Source organism: Asparagus officinalis, chromosome 7 (assembly GCF_001876935.1).
Source record: "Asparagus officinalis chromosome 7, Aspof.V1, whole genome shotgun sequence".
Taxonomy (NCBI): domain Eukaryota; kingdom Viridiplantae; phylum Streptophyta; class Magnoliopsida; order Asparagales; family Asparagaceae; genus Asparagus; species Asparagus officinalis.
In genome coordinates this window covers 136,091,363-136,109,837 of record NC_033800.1, presented here as the reverse complement: position 1 = coordinate 136,109,837, position 18,475 = coordinate 136,091,363, and the positions used below count along the sequence as shown (strand labels likewise).

At 35.9% G+C, this 18,475-nt stretch overlaps 1 long non-coding RNA gene across 1 annotated transcript; it reads right to left on the bottom strand.

Moving 5' to 3' along the window:
• Positions 15,720-18,403, bottom strand: LOC109849227. The gene is made up of 5 exons (XR_002249036.1): positions 18,146-18,403; positions 16,516-16,849; positions 16,266-16,379; positions 16,105-16,172; positions 15,720-15,910 (listed from the first exon to the last, which is right to left on the bottom strand). It is a non-coding gene; the product is annotated as an uncharacterized LOC109849227 (long non-coding RNA).

The following is an 18,475-nucleotide window of genomic DNA, read 5'->3' as shown; positions in this document are numbered from 1 at the left end:
CTCAAGTCAAAGATCATCGAATCATATTCTTTGCTGATGAACTCTCTGAATTTCTTGGTCTTCCTCATGGAGACACTCTCTTAAAAGATGTTATGTTTGATGATCCGACTATTGAAGCCCTCGTGACTAAACCTGACAAACACCTTCCTTTGGAATCTAAAAATGCTTCTCATTTGGCCAAAATCATTGGCCGTATCATTTGTTATCAAACACCTTCCTTTGGAATCTAAAAATGCTTCTCATTTGGCCAAAATCATTGGCCGTATCATTTGTTATAACATTATCCCCAAAACAGGTTCTCATTTGGCCAAAATCATTGGCCGTATCATTTGTTATAACATTATCCCCAAAACAGGAACTTATAGTCACTATTCCCAAGAACTTACTCATGCCATCTATGCTATTATCGGGAATGTGGATGTTAAGTGGGGAAATGTCATATTTGATATCATGGCCACCGAACTCACTACCTTCATTCCTAACGGAGCCATTCTTACTAGAGTTTTCACTCATTTTGAGGTCGACTTATCAAATGAAATTGATGTCAAAGTTCGTCTCTTTTTTTATGTATCCGCCCTTCATAGGATGTCCATTCCTTCCACTCGACATGCATATAGGTAGGGGGAGCTTTCGCTTTCCTAATCATTTTTGTATCCCCTTTTTGATGTTGCCAAAGGGGAAGAAAATGTGAGTATTTATGTTTTTATATTTATGGTTTTATGCTTATAATGTGTATCTTGGTAAATTGTTTGTCATCATCAAAAAGGGGGAGATTGTTTGATGATGATTTTACAAACAATTTATGACTAATATCGTTTTTAGTATTTTGTTTCGTGTTGTTTAGTATACACGGGAAAATGAGCTACATTGATGTTGAAGCCTATGCAAATCAAGTCAACCAATCAAGTTCAAACTTCATATGATTCACTCTTGGTATACTTAGTATAAGTTTATATGTATTGTGTGCAATTCTTTAAGCTCAATACACACACACACACATATATTTGTGATTTTCTTAAAACATAGGTATTTTTATACAAATTCTATGTTAATATGTTTTGGACTATATATACATCATAGACATCTTTTATTATGTCCATATGAATATTCCATAAGCTTTCAAAACTTGTTTTGAGTCAAAATTCAAAAATCACGTGTTTTCTTAAACACATATTTTAGTGCTTTTGCAGATTACAGTGATTTTTAAAAATGATAAATGGAAATTAAAAAACTCTTTTTCCAACATGTTTGTATTCATGATCATAAACTTTTCCTAAAGTTTTACATTTTTTAGCAATTATTTACTATTTTTAAAGCCCTCTCAAAAGTCAGATTTTGGACATGCACAGTCTCTGTGCATGTTCATTACTATTTTTAAAGCCCTCTCAAAAGTCAGATTTTGGACATGCACAGTCTCTGTGCATGTTCATAAGTCGACTTATCAGTACTGATAAGTCGACTTATGAACTACCCTGGAGTGTGCATTTTTTCTTGGCCAAGTCAACTTATCAGTCTTTGTAAGTCGACTTATAGCAAGTTGACTTGTGATCCCATATAAGTCGACGTATAACCTGTTTTTAGTCTGTTATTTTCTTCTGCCAAGTCGACTTATGTGCACTGTTAAGTCGACTTATAACTAGCCGTTGGCACAGTAACGGCTAGTTTCCAGCTTTTATTATTTTAATGTTTTTAAGGGCTTTGGTTGGATTATTGGGCTGGTTTCTTCAAGCCTATAAATACCCCTTTGCATTAACTATTTCCAACTACTAAAGAGAGTTTTAAACAAGTTTTAAAAAGATTTTAAAAGTTTGATTTAGTTTGTTTTAAGTTTGGGGTTTGGTTTTCACAAAGAGGAGCTTACATCGTTTGTTGAGGAATTCATTCTCAATCTTTCATCATCTACTCTTTGTGTTTATAGAGAAGTTTTCCTAACTCAATCATCTAGCATTTTATTCTTGTATTTCATATCTATTTTATTGCTAGTTCTTTTTGAGTTAGATTTTATTTATACTCATTTATCACATACACATCCCTATTGAGCTTTTAGGATTACATACACTATATTGTGGGTTGTGGTGAGTGATATTATAAGAGTGAGCTTCATTGTGTTCTCATTCATTATTAGCGAACAATCTATTGTATTTGAGCTTTATTTGTGAGTATCACTTTGTAATACACATTTACACCAAGAGGAGTGTGTGGTGAGGACGTAGTGTTGGATTTAATCTAATAAATCTATTTGTGGGCACATATGATTAATCAATGTGTATTGCTATTTTTCAGGATAACCCACTAAAGTGATCAATTAAGTTGGGTTAATGGGTATTTAAATATAATCATGGGGTTATATGTGCAGATACCAGGTTGTAATTGTGATTTATTGAGGGGATAAATTATAAAAGTACAACATCTATAAATAAGGGGTTAGGATCCCTAACCTAGGGTTACACTCTCTAATTCTCTTCACCCCCATCTAGAGAGAAATTCGGCTAGAGAGAACCCTAAGGTTAGAAGATCAAAACACATCTCAAGATCAAGCAATGGATTCAGGTATAAGCTTCCGCTCTTTTAGATTCTTGTTAATCAGATCTCAAGTTTTGATTTAGATCTAACAAGTCGTATCAGAGCCACCTTGATTAATTCTTAGGGATTTAAGTTTTATTGGGTTTTCTGATCTTAAATCTCTGGTTAAAGATTCAGTTTTGTTTTTCGGATGAACAGTAAATTTTTTGTTCGGATGAACAGTAACAAAAATTTTTGTCCGGGTGAACAGTAGAGTTTTTCGGATGAACAGTAACTGAAAAATCGTTGGTGAACAGTGACTTTTTGGAATTTTTTGGGTTTTTCGGCGGTTTTTTCTTCGATCTGGATCAAGAAAAACTCATTTTTTGATTCTAGATCTGTTTTTTGATTTAATGGCGGCGGTTTCAGTTTGAAACCCTAAGGGTTCGTGCGTGAAACGTGGCGAAAATTAAGGAGGTGGTTACCTCAAACGAACCTCGCGTTCGTTCCCAAATTTAACCGAACTTCGCGTTCAGTTCTCATGTGAGCCTCGCGCTCAACTCAGGTGAGCGTCAAGCTCAATTTTAACGAACTTCGCGTTCGTTCTTATGTGAGCCTCGCGCTCAACTCAGGTGAGCGTTAAGCTCAATTTTAACGAACCTCGCGTTCGTTCTAAGGTGAACCTCGCGTTCGTGCTTCAGACGAACCTCGCGTTCGTGCTTCAGATGAACCTCGCGTTCGTGCTTCAGACGAACCTCGCGTTCGTGTTTCAAACGAACCTCGCGTTCGTGCTTCAGTCGAACCTCGCGTTCGTGCTTCAGACGAACCTCGCGTTCGTGCTTCAGTCGAACCTCGCGTTCGTGCTTCAGTCGAACCTCGCGTTCGTGCTTCAGTCGAACCTCGCGTTCGTGCTTCAGTCGAACCTCGCGTTCGAGCTTCAGTCGAACCTCGCGTTCGTGCTTCAGTCGAACCTCGCGTTCGAGCTTCAGTCGAACCTCGCGTTCGTGCTTCAGTCGAACCTCGCGTTCGAGCTTCAGTCGAACCTCGCGTTCGTGCTTTTTATTTAGACTGTATACACATCTGCGATGATAAGCGTGTGACAATTATAAGGTTTACATGTGAATAATGAATCGATCCAAAGATAGTTTCATTATTTGACATGAGTTATTGTCAATGTTTGATCATTGCAACAAGGTATCACTTACAAGTTAATATTACTGTCCAAAGACTTGATATTAATGTTGTGCCGGTATCTTGGATGGGGATTGTCATTATTTGAATTTTATTGATTATGGTTATTGATGTGAGCATTTTTGTTTTATTTCAGCTAATGCATCTGCTGCAACAATTTCTGCTAACATCAACTCAATTCCCATGCTAAATGGGACAAACTTCAAGGTTTGGAAAGAGAACATATTAATTGTTCTTGGCTGCATGGATCTTGACTATGCATTAAGAACTGAACAACCCCAACCTCTCAATGCGGATAGCACTCCTGATGCAAAGAAGGAGCATGAGAAGTGGGAGCGTTCAAATCGCATGAGTCTTATGATCATTAAGCGCGGCGTTCCGGAAGCCTTCAGGGGCATAGAATCCGAAGGGATTACTAAGGCTAAAGATTTCCTTGCCGAAATTGAGAAGCGTTTTGCGAAAAACGATAAGGTAGAAACAAGCACGCTTTTAGCTCGCTTGATTTCAATGAAGTATAAGGGCAAAGGAAATATCAGGGAGTACATTATGGAAATGTCTCATATTGCTTCAAAGCTTAAGGCACTTAAACTCGATCTTTGTGACGAGTTATTAGTGCATCTGGTTTTGTTGTCTCTTCCTGCACAGTTTAACCAATTTAAGGTCAGTTATAACTGTCAAAAGGAGAAATGGACTCTAAATGAGCTCATTTCATACTGTGTGCAAGAAGAAGACAGGTTGAAGCAAGATAAGACAGAAAGTGCTCATTTGGCCTATGCCTCTAAGGATAAGGGCAAGAAAAGGAAGAATGATAAGGAAGCTGCTAAGGGTCCAGTTGAGAAGAAACAACATAAGGATAATCAGGGTTGTTTCTTCTGTAAGAAGCCTGGACATGTAAAGAAGGACTGTACAAAATATCACGCCTGGCGTGATAATAAGGGTACGTTCCTTACTTTGGTCTGTTCTGAGGTTAATTTAGCTTCAGTACCTAGAAACACTTGGTGGTTAGACTCTGGTGCTACTACTCACATAAGTGTTTCTATGCAGGGTTGCATGAGCTACCGAAAGCCAAGTGATGTTGAAAGACACATCTTTATGGGCGACGGATAATCGGTAGATGTGGAAGCAATTGGGCACTTTAGATTGTTGTTAGGAACTGGTTATTATTTGGATTTGAAAGATACTTTTGTAGTTCCGTCTTTTAGACGGAATTTAATTTCTGTTTCTGTATTGGACAAATCAGGTTATTCTTGTTCATTTGGAAACAGTCAATTCAGTTTATCTTTTAATTCAAATGTTATGGGAACCGGTTACTTAAGTACTTATGACAACCTATATTTGCTCGATACAATTGCTTCTTATAATGAATCCTTGCATGTGGAATCACGTGGTACTAAGCGTAAATTAAATAAGGAAAATTCGGCGACATTATGGCATAAGCGCTTAGGTCATATCTCAAAAGGTAGAGTTGAGCGTCTTGTGTCTGATGGCATTTTGGATTCCCTTGATTTTTCGGACTTCAACGTATGTGTTGAATGTATCAAGGGAAAACAGACCAAAGTGAAGAGATTAGGTGCCAACAGATCTTCGGATGTCTTAGAATTGATACATACGGATATTTGTGGGCCATTCCCTACGGAATCCTGGAATGGTCAACAATATTTTATATCATTCATAGACGATTACTCACGTTATGGGCACCTATATCTTATTCATGAAAAATCTGAGTCTCTGGACATGTTCAAAGCCTATAAAGCTGAAGTTGAGAATCAACTCAACAGAAGAATTAAAACCGTCAGATCTGATCGTGGTGGTGAGTACTACGGTAGATATGATGGTTCAGGTGAACAACGTCCAGGACCATTTGCTAGATACCTAGAGGAATGCGGTATCGTCCCACAGTACACCATGCCGGGTTCACCTAGCATGAATGGTGTAGCTGAAAGACGAAATAGGACTCTTAAGGATATGGTAAGAAGTATGATTGCTCATTCTTCTTTACCAGAGTCACTCTGGGGAGAAGCACTTAAGACAGCAGCTTACATTCTGAATAGAGTACCAAGTAAAGCAGTTGCTAAAACACCTTATGAGCTTTGGACTGGTCGAAAGCCCAGTTTAAAGCATTTACATATTTGGGGATGTCCAGCTGAGGCAAGGCCTTATAGGCCAAATGAAAAGAAATTGGACTCCAAAACAGTTAGCAGCTACTTTATTGGATACTCTGAACGCTCTAGGGGCTATAAGTTTTATGATCCCACTATAAGGAATATTTTTGAGACGGGAACAGCAACATTCTTTGAGGATGTTGAGTTTGGGGGGAGAAATAAGGTTAGAGACATTAGTTTTGAGGAGGAATTGGCTTCAGATCCAATCCATACAGTTACTTTTGACAATATTCAGGTTCCTATACCTGTTGTTGCTCAAGAAGTAAATCCGGAACCTCAAGATGATAATGTTGAACAACTCCCTGTTCCAGAAGAACAAACTCAACAACCTCAAGAACCAGTGCCATTAAGGAGATCCACGAGAGAAAGGAGAAATGCTATTCCGGATGATTATATTGTATTTCTCCAAGAACATGAGGAAAGTAGTGGAATGTTAGAAGATGATCCAATCAACTTCTCTCAGGCCATGAAAAGTTCTAACTCTCAACAGTGGATTGATGCCATGAATGAAGAGTACAAGTCTATGCAAGACAATAAGGTTTGGGAACTTGTCCCATTACCAGAAGGTGCAAAACCAATTGGTTGTAAATGGATTTTTAAAACCAAGCGGGATGCAAACGGTAATGTGGAGAGGTATAAGGCACGTCTTGTGGCTAAAGGCTATACTCAAAAGGAAGGCATTGATTATACAGAGACTTTCTCTCCGGTTTCATCGAAAGACTCTTTCAGAATAATCATGGCACTTGTTGCTCATTATGATCTTGAGTTACATCAGATGGATGTTAAGACTGCATTTCTCAATGGAGACATTGATGAGATGATTTATATGGTGCAACCAGAAAACTTTGTGTCAGGAGACCCAAAGAATATGGTTTGCAAATTAAGGAAATCCATCTATGGACTCAAGCAAGCTCCTCGTCAATGGTATCATAAGTTTCAACAAATAGTTATCTCGTTCGGTTTTGAGATGAACATTGTTGATGACTGTGTATATCACAAGTTCAGTGGGAGTAAGTATATTTTTCTGGTTCTGTATGTCGATGACATCTTGCTTGCCACTAATGATATAGGCATGTTGCACGAAACCAAGAGATTTCTATCAAAGAATTTTGAGATGAAAGATCTTGGGGACGCCTCTTTTATATTAGGGATCCAGATACATCGAGATCGCTCTCGGGGTATTCTTGGATTATCACAAAAGAGCTATATCGATAAGGTACTTAAAAGGTTTGGCATGCAAGATTGCAGACCAGGTGACACCCCTGTTGCTAAAGGAGACAAGTTTAGTCTCAATCAGTGCCCTAAAGGTAACCTTGAAATTCAGGAAATGCAGAAGATTCCTTATGCTTCGGCTGTAGGAAGTCTAATGTATGCTCAGGTATGTACGCGTCCGGATATTGCGTACATTGTTGGGATGTTAGGCAGATACTTAAGCAACCCTGGTATGGATCATTGGATAGCAGTCAAAAGGGTTATGAGGTATCTTCAGAAAACAAAAGATTACATGCTCACATACAGAAAATCAGAGAAATTAGAGGTCATTGGGTATTCGGACTCTGATTTTGCTGGATGCCAAGATAGCAGGAAGTCTACATCAGGCTACATTTATATGTTAGCAGGAGGAGCTATATCATGGAAAAGTGTCAAACAAACACTAGTAGCTTCCTCCACTATGGCAGCAGAATTTGTAGCTTGCTATGAGGCATCCAATCAGGGAATATGGCTGCGAAATTTTGTCACGGGACTGCGCATTTTGGAAAATGTTGAAAGACCACTAAGGCTATATTGTGACAATAAATCTGCAGTAATGTATTCCAATAACAACAGGAGCTCAACTAAGTCAAAACATATTGACATTAAGTTCCTGGTTGTGAAAGAAAGGGTACAGAGTGGACAGATATCCATAGAGCACATTGGGACAAACTCCATGATAGCTGATCCTCTTACTAAGGGATTGCCACCTAAGGTCTTTCATGAGCATACTGCTCATATGGGTGTGGTATTATTTGAGGATATTATGTTTTAGTGGGAGTTTGTATTTGTGGTGCTTTATGTTTGGTTGTATTGTCTGATCAGAATAAAGTATTCAGTTAAGACACTCTGTTACATTATGTTTGGTTTTGACCTCACTAAGGAGGACCAGTTGAAAATAGACATGTACTGATCACATTGCATGTAATTTTCATGCTGCACATCCATGATTGATCTATGTCGTTTGATTGTATTGGTATATGTGACCATTGATGGGTCGAGTCACGATAAATGTGACGAAGGCCGCTTTGATCCTATATTGATATAGTCAATGGACGAGATTGTTCGGAAATACCATTTCAGTGATAGCAATTTTTGAGCTCATAAGGTTATACACAGTTTAAGGAATCATATGGTGCCCAAGTGGGAGATTGTTGGATTTAATCTAATAAATCTATTTGTGGGCACATATGATTAATCAATGTGTATTGCTATCTTTCAGGATAACCCACTAAAGTGATCAATTAAGTTGGGTTAATGGGTATTTAAATATAATCATGGGGTTATATGTGCAGATACCAGGTTGTAATTGTGATTTATTGAGGGGCTAAATTACAAAAGTACAACATCTATAAATAAGGGGTTATGGTCCCTAACCTAGGGTTACATTCTCTAATTCTCTACACCCCCATCTAGCTAGAGAAATTCGGATTTAGAGAAACCCTAAGGTTAGAAGATCATCAAAAACCCAAATCAAGATTTCATTCAGTTAAGACACTCTGTTACATTATGGTTGGTTTTGACCTCACTAAGGAGGACCAGTTGAAAATAGACATGTACTGATCACATTGCATGTAATTTTTATGCTGCACATCCATGATTGATCTATGTCGTTTGATTGTATTGGTATATGTGACCATTGATGGGTCGAGTCACGATAAATGTGACGAAGGCCGCTTTGATCCTATATTGATATAGTCAATGGACGAGATTGTTCGGAAATACCTTTTCAGTGATAGCAATTTTTGAGCTCATAAGTTTATACACAATTTAAGGAATCATATGGTGCCCAAGTGGGAGATTGTTGGATTTAATCTAATAAATCTATTTGTGGGCACATATGATTAATCAATGTGTATTGCTATCTTTCAGGATAACCCACTAAAGTGATCAATTAAGTTGGGTTAATGGGTATTTAAATATAATCATGGGGTTATATGTGCAGATACCAGGTTGTAATTGTGATTTATTGAGGGGCTAAATTATAAAAGTACAACATCTATAAATAAGGGGTTATGGTCCCTAACCTAGGGTTACACTCTCTAATTCTCTTCACCCCCCATCTAGAGAGAAATTCGGCTAGAGAGAACCCTAAGGTTAGAAGATCAAAACACATCTCAAGATCAAGCAATGGATTCAGGTATAAGCTTCCGCTCTTTTAGATTCTTGTTAATCTCTTTGAATTAATCATGGCTATATGGTTTTAGATCTCAAGTTTTGATTTAGATCTAACAAGTAGTCGATACCAAGAGGAGTGGCGTTGGTAGTAAAGCCTAGAGAGATGTAGTAAAGCCGAGCACTTGAGGGAGGGGATACGTGAGGACCAACACTTAAGGATGTAGTTTATATATGTACATTATGAGAGATTTGTTGAGTTTTCGATGAGCTAGAAAATCGAGTGTGTAGAGAAGTTCCAGCTTCCAAACGGGGTATGTCGATAGTGGAGTTCTCCCCGGGAGTGGGGAGCGGATACGTAGGACAGAAGGTCCGAACTCCGTGATCATATTATTGTGTTTGGATTGCTCTTTGTGTTCACTATTTGTTTATATTGTTTCTTGTTTATTTTCTCCTTTGCATATATATCCTTGCATATATCTTATTGAATATCATCATTGTTAGGATATATTTGTTAATTAATTTTGATCGGCATTAATATCTAATAAGATTAGCAATAACCCTATTCACCCTCCCCACTCTAGAGTACTAACACATGTTAGGTCTAATAATAGTTCATGTTAAGTCTAATAATAGTTCATGTTAAGTAAACAAAATATTAAAAACTAGACTTAACATGAAGTAAATTAGACCTAAAAGGAATTTAACATGAAGTAAATTAGACCTAACATGAACTGTTATTAGACTTAACATGAACTAAAATTAGACATAACATGAAATTAAACCTAAGATGAACTATTATTTGACCTAACATGAACTATTATTAGACTTAACATGAAATTAGACCTAACATGAACGATTATTAGACCTAACATGAACTATTATTAGACCTAACATGAACTGAAATTAGACTTAACATGAATTATTATTAGACATAACATGAACTATTATTAGACTTAACATGAACTATTATTAGACATAACATGAACTGAAAGTAGATTTAACATGAACTATTATTAGACTTAACATAAACTGAAATTATACCTAACATGAACTATTATCAGACCTAACATGAACTTTCATTAGCTTAACATGAACTATTATTAGATCTAACATGAACTGAAATTAGACTTAACATGAACTATTATTAGACCTAACATGAACTATTATTAGACATAGCATGAATTGAAATTAGACGTAACATGAACTATTATTAGACTTAACATAAACTGAATTTAGACCTAACATGAACTATTATTAGACTTGACATGAACTGAAATTAGACCTAACATGAACTATTGTTAGACCTAACATGAACCGTTATTAGACTTAACATGAAAGAATAGATGAGATAAGGGTATTTTAGAATTTTTAACTTTTTATTCTCTCTCTATGCTTAGTTGGCAGATAATAATTGCTAAAAGAGGGTTACAGCACATGATGTGACACTTCTTAGGGCTGAACCATATGGGAAAAGTGAATGGGCTGCAGCACATGAAGCTATTGCTTTTGGGGCATTGACACAATTTTCCAATAAATCTATATAAATAATCTTTGAGAATAACATTAAATATAATGTCTTCAATTTTACATAACATCAATGTAAACAGTTAAAAGTTAGTGCAAGTTTGACAAAACCGGTACAATAATTCAATTTAGGATTAATTACATCCAAAATCTGAATTATGTTATAATTACATGAGTGTCTCTAGCTAGAATCTACGTAAAATAATTTATACAAGTAGATTTGAGATCGCTGATTACAACTACATGGGTGACCCTGGAGTTTGTTTTTTTTCCCCTTTCTGACGGTTACTCGTATAGATACAATCAAAATCTATGTTACTTGTACGGATATATGTACCCCAAGATCACTCATATAATTATATCATACATTAGGAAACCTAAATATAATGAATCCTTAATTTTAAAATTTATGTTTAAATATTATGACTCAAATTTCTACTCATCTTCTCCTTTTGATCTTCCCTTGGGGAAGCTAAAAAAGCAAATACAAAGAAATTTTTCTGTTTTATGTTTTGTTAATATTTTTTATTTTGAATTAACCTTCAAGGATTTGCTTTATGTTATGGAAAATGTTACAGGCACACTGTGAACCACACCACAAACCATAATCTCTCTCTCTACAGTGTAGTGGGGCCCACACATGATTTTTTTTAAAAAAATCATGTGTGGGCCCCACTGCACTGTAGAGAGAGAGAGATTGTGGTTGAAGGTGTGGTTCACAATGTGCCTGTAACACCACTCTTATGTTATATTGTTATGAATGGGGATGGGGTGGGTTCTCTGGGGTTTTGGGCTTCTCTTGACTCCGGCCTCCTTGCTCTTGAGCGCCCCCACGCCCTAATAAGAGGGATCAAATCCAGTTGGAAGATTCACCTTAGAATGTGGGGTGAATGATGGTGACTGATCCGTATATTGATGTTTAATAATAGGGTAAATTTCACATAATTTCTTTTAAGGTTGGGCCCTTTTGAGATAATCTCAATTAACTTTGAGATTTTTTTATGTAACTCGTCTAAAACAAGTTGTGATCTACTCAACCAAATAAATATTGTTTACTTGAAGGGGTTGTTTGGTTCAATTTTTATAAATTATAGGAAAAAGGAAAACACCCAAAATATAGATTTCCTTATATTTCTATAAAATTTGTAGGAAAATTTTATAGAACTCAAAGAGTATCATATTTCTTTTCTTTTTTTTTTGCTATTTCTTTGTTTGGTTCAAAGTATGAAAAAGTTCCTAACTATATAGAAAATATGTTGTTTTCGTTTTCTTTTGTTTGGTTGGATATCACTTTATAGAAAATAGCTTACTAACAATGCCCATGAGAAATCACATGGGAACGATACTGGTGTACTTAATTAATTTTTTAATGTATGCGTCAGATTTTCTAGTATTTTTAAGACCATTTTTAGTGGAAAATAATTTCTGTAAATTTGTACAAATATCTGTACTTTACAGAATTTTTTTTTATAAATAATGTTGAACCAAACACAGTTTATAGAAATCTATAGAAATCTATTATTTACGATAATGCCATTATCAAGTATTTTCACAAACTTTTCCATAAAATAGGTGAACCAAACACCCCGAAGTTCCTAAATTTCACGTTCCAAGCATATCATTTAAAAAAAAGGGTACCCCAAAGAATAATTTCTTTTAAAGGTAAATTTCACTTTGAGGTGATCTATTAGGGCCTCATTTTAGGGGGTTTCTTAATCATCAATTGCGGCTTTAGATTTTTTTAAGACCACATTCCATGTGGGAGATTGTGCCCTTAGCCCATGAGATGGTCTTAGTTCACGCAAATCAAGGTTTAGACAACCAACTGATGAGGCAATAATCTATGATTAGCAAAATAAAATAATGTTGATTTTGATATGTAAAGAGGGAAACTCTCCTAGAATCGTCTAAGATTAGACCTCATTCCTTCCCACCGCAATAATAGAATCACTAACAACCTCACTCCTAGTGAGGCTTCCACTCAAATTAGGTCCCATCTTGGCCACAAGCTGCATGAATTAGTGCTTAAGCTCAAAAGTGAGTTCATAATGGGAGGTAGTTTGATACTCTCAAAAATCAAAAATCAAAAAACACAATAAACACAATAAACAAAATAAAAAACAAAAATAAATGCAAAAACGAAAAAACATCCGATTATAAATCTTAAACAAAATCTGATGTCAAATGTATGGATGCAGCGACATATCCAAAAAAAAATCAAGAGGAGAGGCGATAAATATTTATTTTTCTAAAATTTAAAATATAATATTATAAAAGAACATTCTTGATGAATGTGCTAAGTTTCCAATTTAAATAGGCTAAAACTCAAATAGAATGCAAATATTTATTAATAATGGGCGACAAATTGTAAGTTCATAGTACTTTATGCCTATTCTACCACTCTATGCCAATTCAAATGGCTAAGACGAAGCCATGTAAAATTCACATTATCACAATACCAGTTTTCACAATAGTGGTTTAGAAGATAATATTTAGAGTCCTACGTGGCATCATTCCTGCCCTTGAAATTGAACTATAGGGATAGAATTAGATTAATTGGATACTCTCTAATTGTCACCTAATTAGCGGAGATCTCAATCTGACAACTAGGCAGCATTTCAAGTGTACAGGACAAAAGGTACTCAAGTTCTGCATGCAATATGTTCTAAAACTAACTCACTAGTGACCTCAAGACGTGTAAATTGCAAATTATCAGTGTTTCTTTCTATGGAATGCTGAGACTAAATAGGGAAGGGACATACCGCCACAAATTGTAAAGTAAGAGAATTTGATATAATGGCATCAACAGGTGAAAGAGAACCATCCCTAATCCTAGTTGTGATTCACTAAAGATAAGGGGATAAGGGCTTGGATCCATTACAGAGATGATGATCTAATGATCCAATAGCTAAGGAGAACGAAATGGTTCTTATCCAAGGACCAAGGATGAAGCTAAAGGTTGTTCTTTGCATTTTTTAACCGCTGGATCGATTTTGAGAAGAAAATCTTAGTGGTTGATGTTGTTATCATCATTCAACTTTGTGTTGTACAGTGTACATCAAGATGATTAGTCCTCGTCAAGGCCATTAGTTAAAAGGTTAAGTAGCAAAGAGAATAATTATGAGATCATAAGGGGACTTGAAGTTTATCTGTTGCGTGACGGTACAGTCCAACCAATTAGTTTGGCCACATTTTTTACATAATTTAGAAAAAAGAAAGAGGGCAAGCATAAACAGTAAACTAAATTAAAAATCTATGAACTCTTGTTTAGCTCTAGCAAGCACACGTAGTAATTAGAACAACTTGACCTTTAAAGATTGTGCGAAGCCAAAGAACATATTCCAAATTCACAGAGAGCTCCATTCCCATTCTGCCCCTCCAATTCCCAATCTACCCCTGTCACCATGCGTTCTAGAGACGGTCAAAGGAGATATCGTGGTCTATACTTTGAGCAAAGTATCAAATCTTTTGCTTTTTGTGGAGCTTTGAACCTCTCTCTCAAGCGATCTTACTCGTACTTTTATTCTTTTATTAACCGTTTTCACCAAACTTAGATTCAAGGTGGTGGCTGAGTTTTCTTTCTCAATCTTAGTTTCAGGGTGTTGGCTTTTTTTTTCTTCTCCTATGGCATTTTCTTGAAGAGGTTGGCATTAAAAGAAGTATAGTATTATGAGATGTGTTTCAAAGTAACTTTAGTTTGATACTAAATCTAGTATTTGTGTACTGATTATGTTTTGGTATTTTGCAACAGGAAGATCTCTTACCCTCTCTTTATGCCACATCAACTTGGCAATGTTTGGTAGACGTACTTGAACTTCTTTTGGTGTGGAAGATTTGCATGACGCTTCACTATTTTGGAATAATGTGCATAGTGATATTTGATGTGATTGAATGATTCAAGAAATAGATTTTCTCGTCTAAGATCTGGCCTTACTAACCTATTTGGCAAACTCCTCAAAGCTAGGCTAAGATGTGAAATCGCAAACAGATTGATCCAAGGTTCAAAATTCGATGCATACAGAAGTAGTGTGAAATCGCAAACAGATTGATCCAAGGTTCAAAATTCGATGCATACAGAAGTAGGTCCCTTATAATTAACAAATTCAAGGTTGGGCACTTGATTTACTTCATTTATCCTAGCTTCCATGTATACATGTTTAATTTATGCAATCGAAAGATCACCCTTTGTTGTACCATTAATTTAGTAGCCCAAGAGTCAGTCCAATTATTGTAATAAACAATATCAATCCTAGTATAGTTCAATGCTACATTAATATCTTAGAACCCCAACAGTTTAGTCTAGATTGTACAAAAACACATTTTCAACTTTTGCATCAAGTCCAAGCAAGGTTATCGATAGCGGATAGCGTCGCGTAGCGGTAAGGCATCACTAAGGCTATTTCGGGCTATTGCTGCAAAATAACGGTAAAAAGCGCAAAGCCAAATAGCGGTCTAATTTAGATATGTATAAATACTAAAAAAGAAAAATTAAAGAAAAATCTAAGAAATCTAAAAGTACATATTGGATGATTTAAAGAGATCCTAAACATGAAATAGACATGTAACCATCACGTAATACCGAATATGATTGGAGGAGTCAAAAAGTCGTTGTCTTCGAGAAGAAGAGCTTAGCGGTGACATGACTGCCCTAAGAAGAGCTCACGGTGAAAGAGGTGAGATGAAGTATCAAGGTAGGTGCCAGAGACTATGAGAGGTGGCGGGAGTATACTAAAAATCATGTCCCGGTTTTAAAATAAATTGATTCTTTTTTGAAGCAAGGGAAGGTTGGTTAGTTTGAGGAGGATTCTTTTTTTTTTTTTTTTTTTTTTTTTGTTTTTTTTTTTTTTTTTTTTTTTGCTTTGAAAATCTGGTTTGGTTTATACCAATAAAAAAACAAAGTCAAAACTAAACCTCGAGTATCAATCTTAATCTAGTTAAGGGAAAGAAAATGAGCTAAAGAGACTGCGCCAGTTCTCTTCTTCTCCTTCTTCTACCTTTCTAACTGACAAATAATATTCTGATAGATCACCGTGAAAGTCGAGAGTGATTTCAATATTTGGACAGAGACGGATATAAACAGAGAGAAACTCAGTGAAAAGCTTGAGACCTTGTTCAGCGTGGAGCACCACTATTTTGAAGATTTCCTGTACGCAGGGAGTATTCTGTCCATCCCCAGGAAAAAGTGAGAACAAAAATGATAATATTTACACGTTTAGTTAGAAAACTTTCAAGTAATTAATGAGAGCTGCAGAATAACAAACATTATGAAGAAGTGTTCTAATTTTAGCGCTGAAAATAACTGAGTTTCGTCAGCAAGGATGAAAAACTGAACATGGTCAGGATGGGAATTTTTTACCTGAAGTATGTGCAGGTTATCTTGACACTCAAGATTGTCCATTAAGTTGAAACTTCAGATCAGGGTCCCTGGTACATAATGCAATACGCGACATTAGCATCCAAACACCAGGGTCTTAGCTTTAAATGGTGATGATGGAGATGAATAATTATTTGGGTTACCACATTCCGACGTGATGAATGCATAGACAGCAAGGCTCTCTCTAACACATAAAAGTCTACAACTTTACTCTCCGAAAGAGTTGACGTTAAACTAAGCCCAAAGTCAATTAGAACCTGTAAGTAAATATAAAATCATTTAGAAAAGTAAAATTGTACTATGCTGTAGTATAATACAGAAGGCCATAGTAACAAGACCATGGCATGCATTTTTCTAACATAAATTCAAAGGGAAAGCATCAAGATTATTTACCAACTCTGTATGGTAATAACTTTCTTTTATTGCAAACCACTCTTCTCTACAACACTGTAAACTGCGCTTAAAAATTATTCTCTTGTAAGTAATTTCTGATACATAGTTCATCTACCGGTGCTCACAGATACATGTATAAACTAGCATTCCAACATTGCAAAAAAACTAGTCTTTTATGGGATATTTAGCTATCAAAATCCTAATTTAGAACCCTGGATATGGCTCTGATGGTATTTGGAGTTGTCCTGCAACATCCTCCAATAAGGGAGGCCCCTGCATCACGCCATTTGCACACATATGAAATAAAATCTTCATCTGAGACTCCAGTAGATGCCTGCAAAGGAAAACCAGATATCACTCGCTCATCTGATACAAAATCTAAAGTGTAACGCTCAATGTAATTAAAGATCAAGCAAATATAAGTAGATTCATATAACACGCATTAGCATTTTTGTCTTGTAAATCTAATGTCGTAAAGCCATCCTGCTCTCTCCGTGAAATTCATTTGAAATTTATTCAACTGGTCCAGAACTAGAATGTCAATGGTATGAGGATGTTATAAATCCTCACAGAAAAGGTATGGAGATTTTTGTGCTATTATAACTTTTAAGATTTTAGTCACTGCAAAGGGAAAACAATTGAGAGGGAAGTTCTGCTTGAGAAGACAGATTTTCTCAAGTTCTCATCTTTGACGAAATTATGAAGGGTAGCTTTCGGAAGACTACCATTAACTTTATGAGATTCTGCACTCAAACTACCATGAACTTTTTTGCTAAAGAAAATTACCACGTACTTTCAAAAGTACAAAAAATATCATGAACTACTAGAAATTGTTGCTAACGGCTTTAACATCTTGGATAAAAGGTCTAACCGTCTAAGCTATCCTTATCTATATCTATCTCGCTCATAAAGTTCATAAGGATATAGAAGATATAAAGTACATAGAAGGCAAAATTATTGAAAACATGTCACATGCGAAGCACGTGACAACTTACACTAACAATGGCATGGTAGACTAGTGAAAAAAGATTATGGGGATTCTACAGAGAAAAAAAAACTTAGTGGTAGTTTAACTCAAACACAAAAAAGTCATAATAGTCTGTGAATTTTATCCAATATGTATATATGAACAATGCTTTTAAGAACAGCTGAAAAAATGAAGTTGGAAAAATACAAAAGTAGTTTTTTCCTACTACTAGTCAACTTGATAATCCAGTGAAATCAACTCGCTCCCACTTGAAGTTTGCGCCTTCAAAGGAAATTCTTTTGTTACCCTGTTAATTTTTCTGTTGTTGGCAGAAATGGCTAAAGATGCTTTCCCCATCACCTTCATCAGTAATTTTTGTGGATGCCATAGTGCAACATTTACTTAAATGTTTAGAGCATTTAACTTTTTATAAAAGAATCTTACAACTGAAAAGGTCAATGAGTAAATAAAAGACAGGCTACATCAAGACAATGTCAACCATGTTTTTGGATGATCCATCAGTTAAGTGAGTGAGCACATGAAAATTCACTAAGGCTTCAAAGTAGTAAACCAGAGCAAAAAGGTAAGAGAAAAAAAATTCAGCATGAACACAGCATATCAAATGGAATTTCCTGCTTAGATGTAGAATAGAAATCCACTCACCACCCATTCCTTCTTAGCACCATCATATGTTTCCCCACTGTTAGGATAAATTAAAATTGGCTTCTTTGTCACCTACACAGAATTGATAAACGAACAACATGTTACATGCCAGGTTAAATCTCATAAATTTGCAATAAAAAATAATAGCAATATTTCATCCTCGTGGATGAAAAGACTGAAAATTAATATATTGAAAACATTGGACCATCTAAGTTGCATGGAAACGAGTATGGGTACGGATACCAGTATGGGTGTAGATACAAGTATGGGATAATGCAAAATTGTAAAATCTAGGCCGGGCAATTCGACTCTTCTGCTCCATCTCTCTCA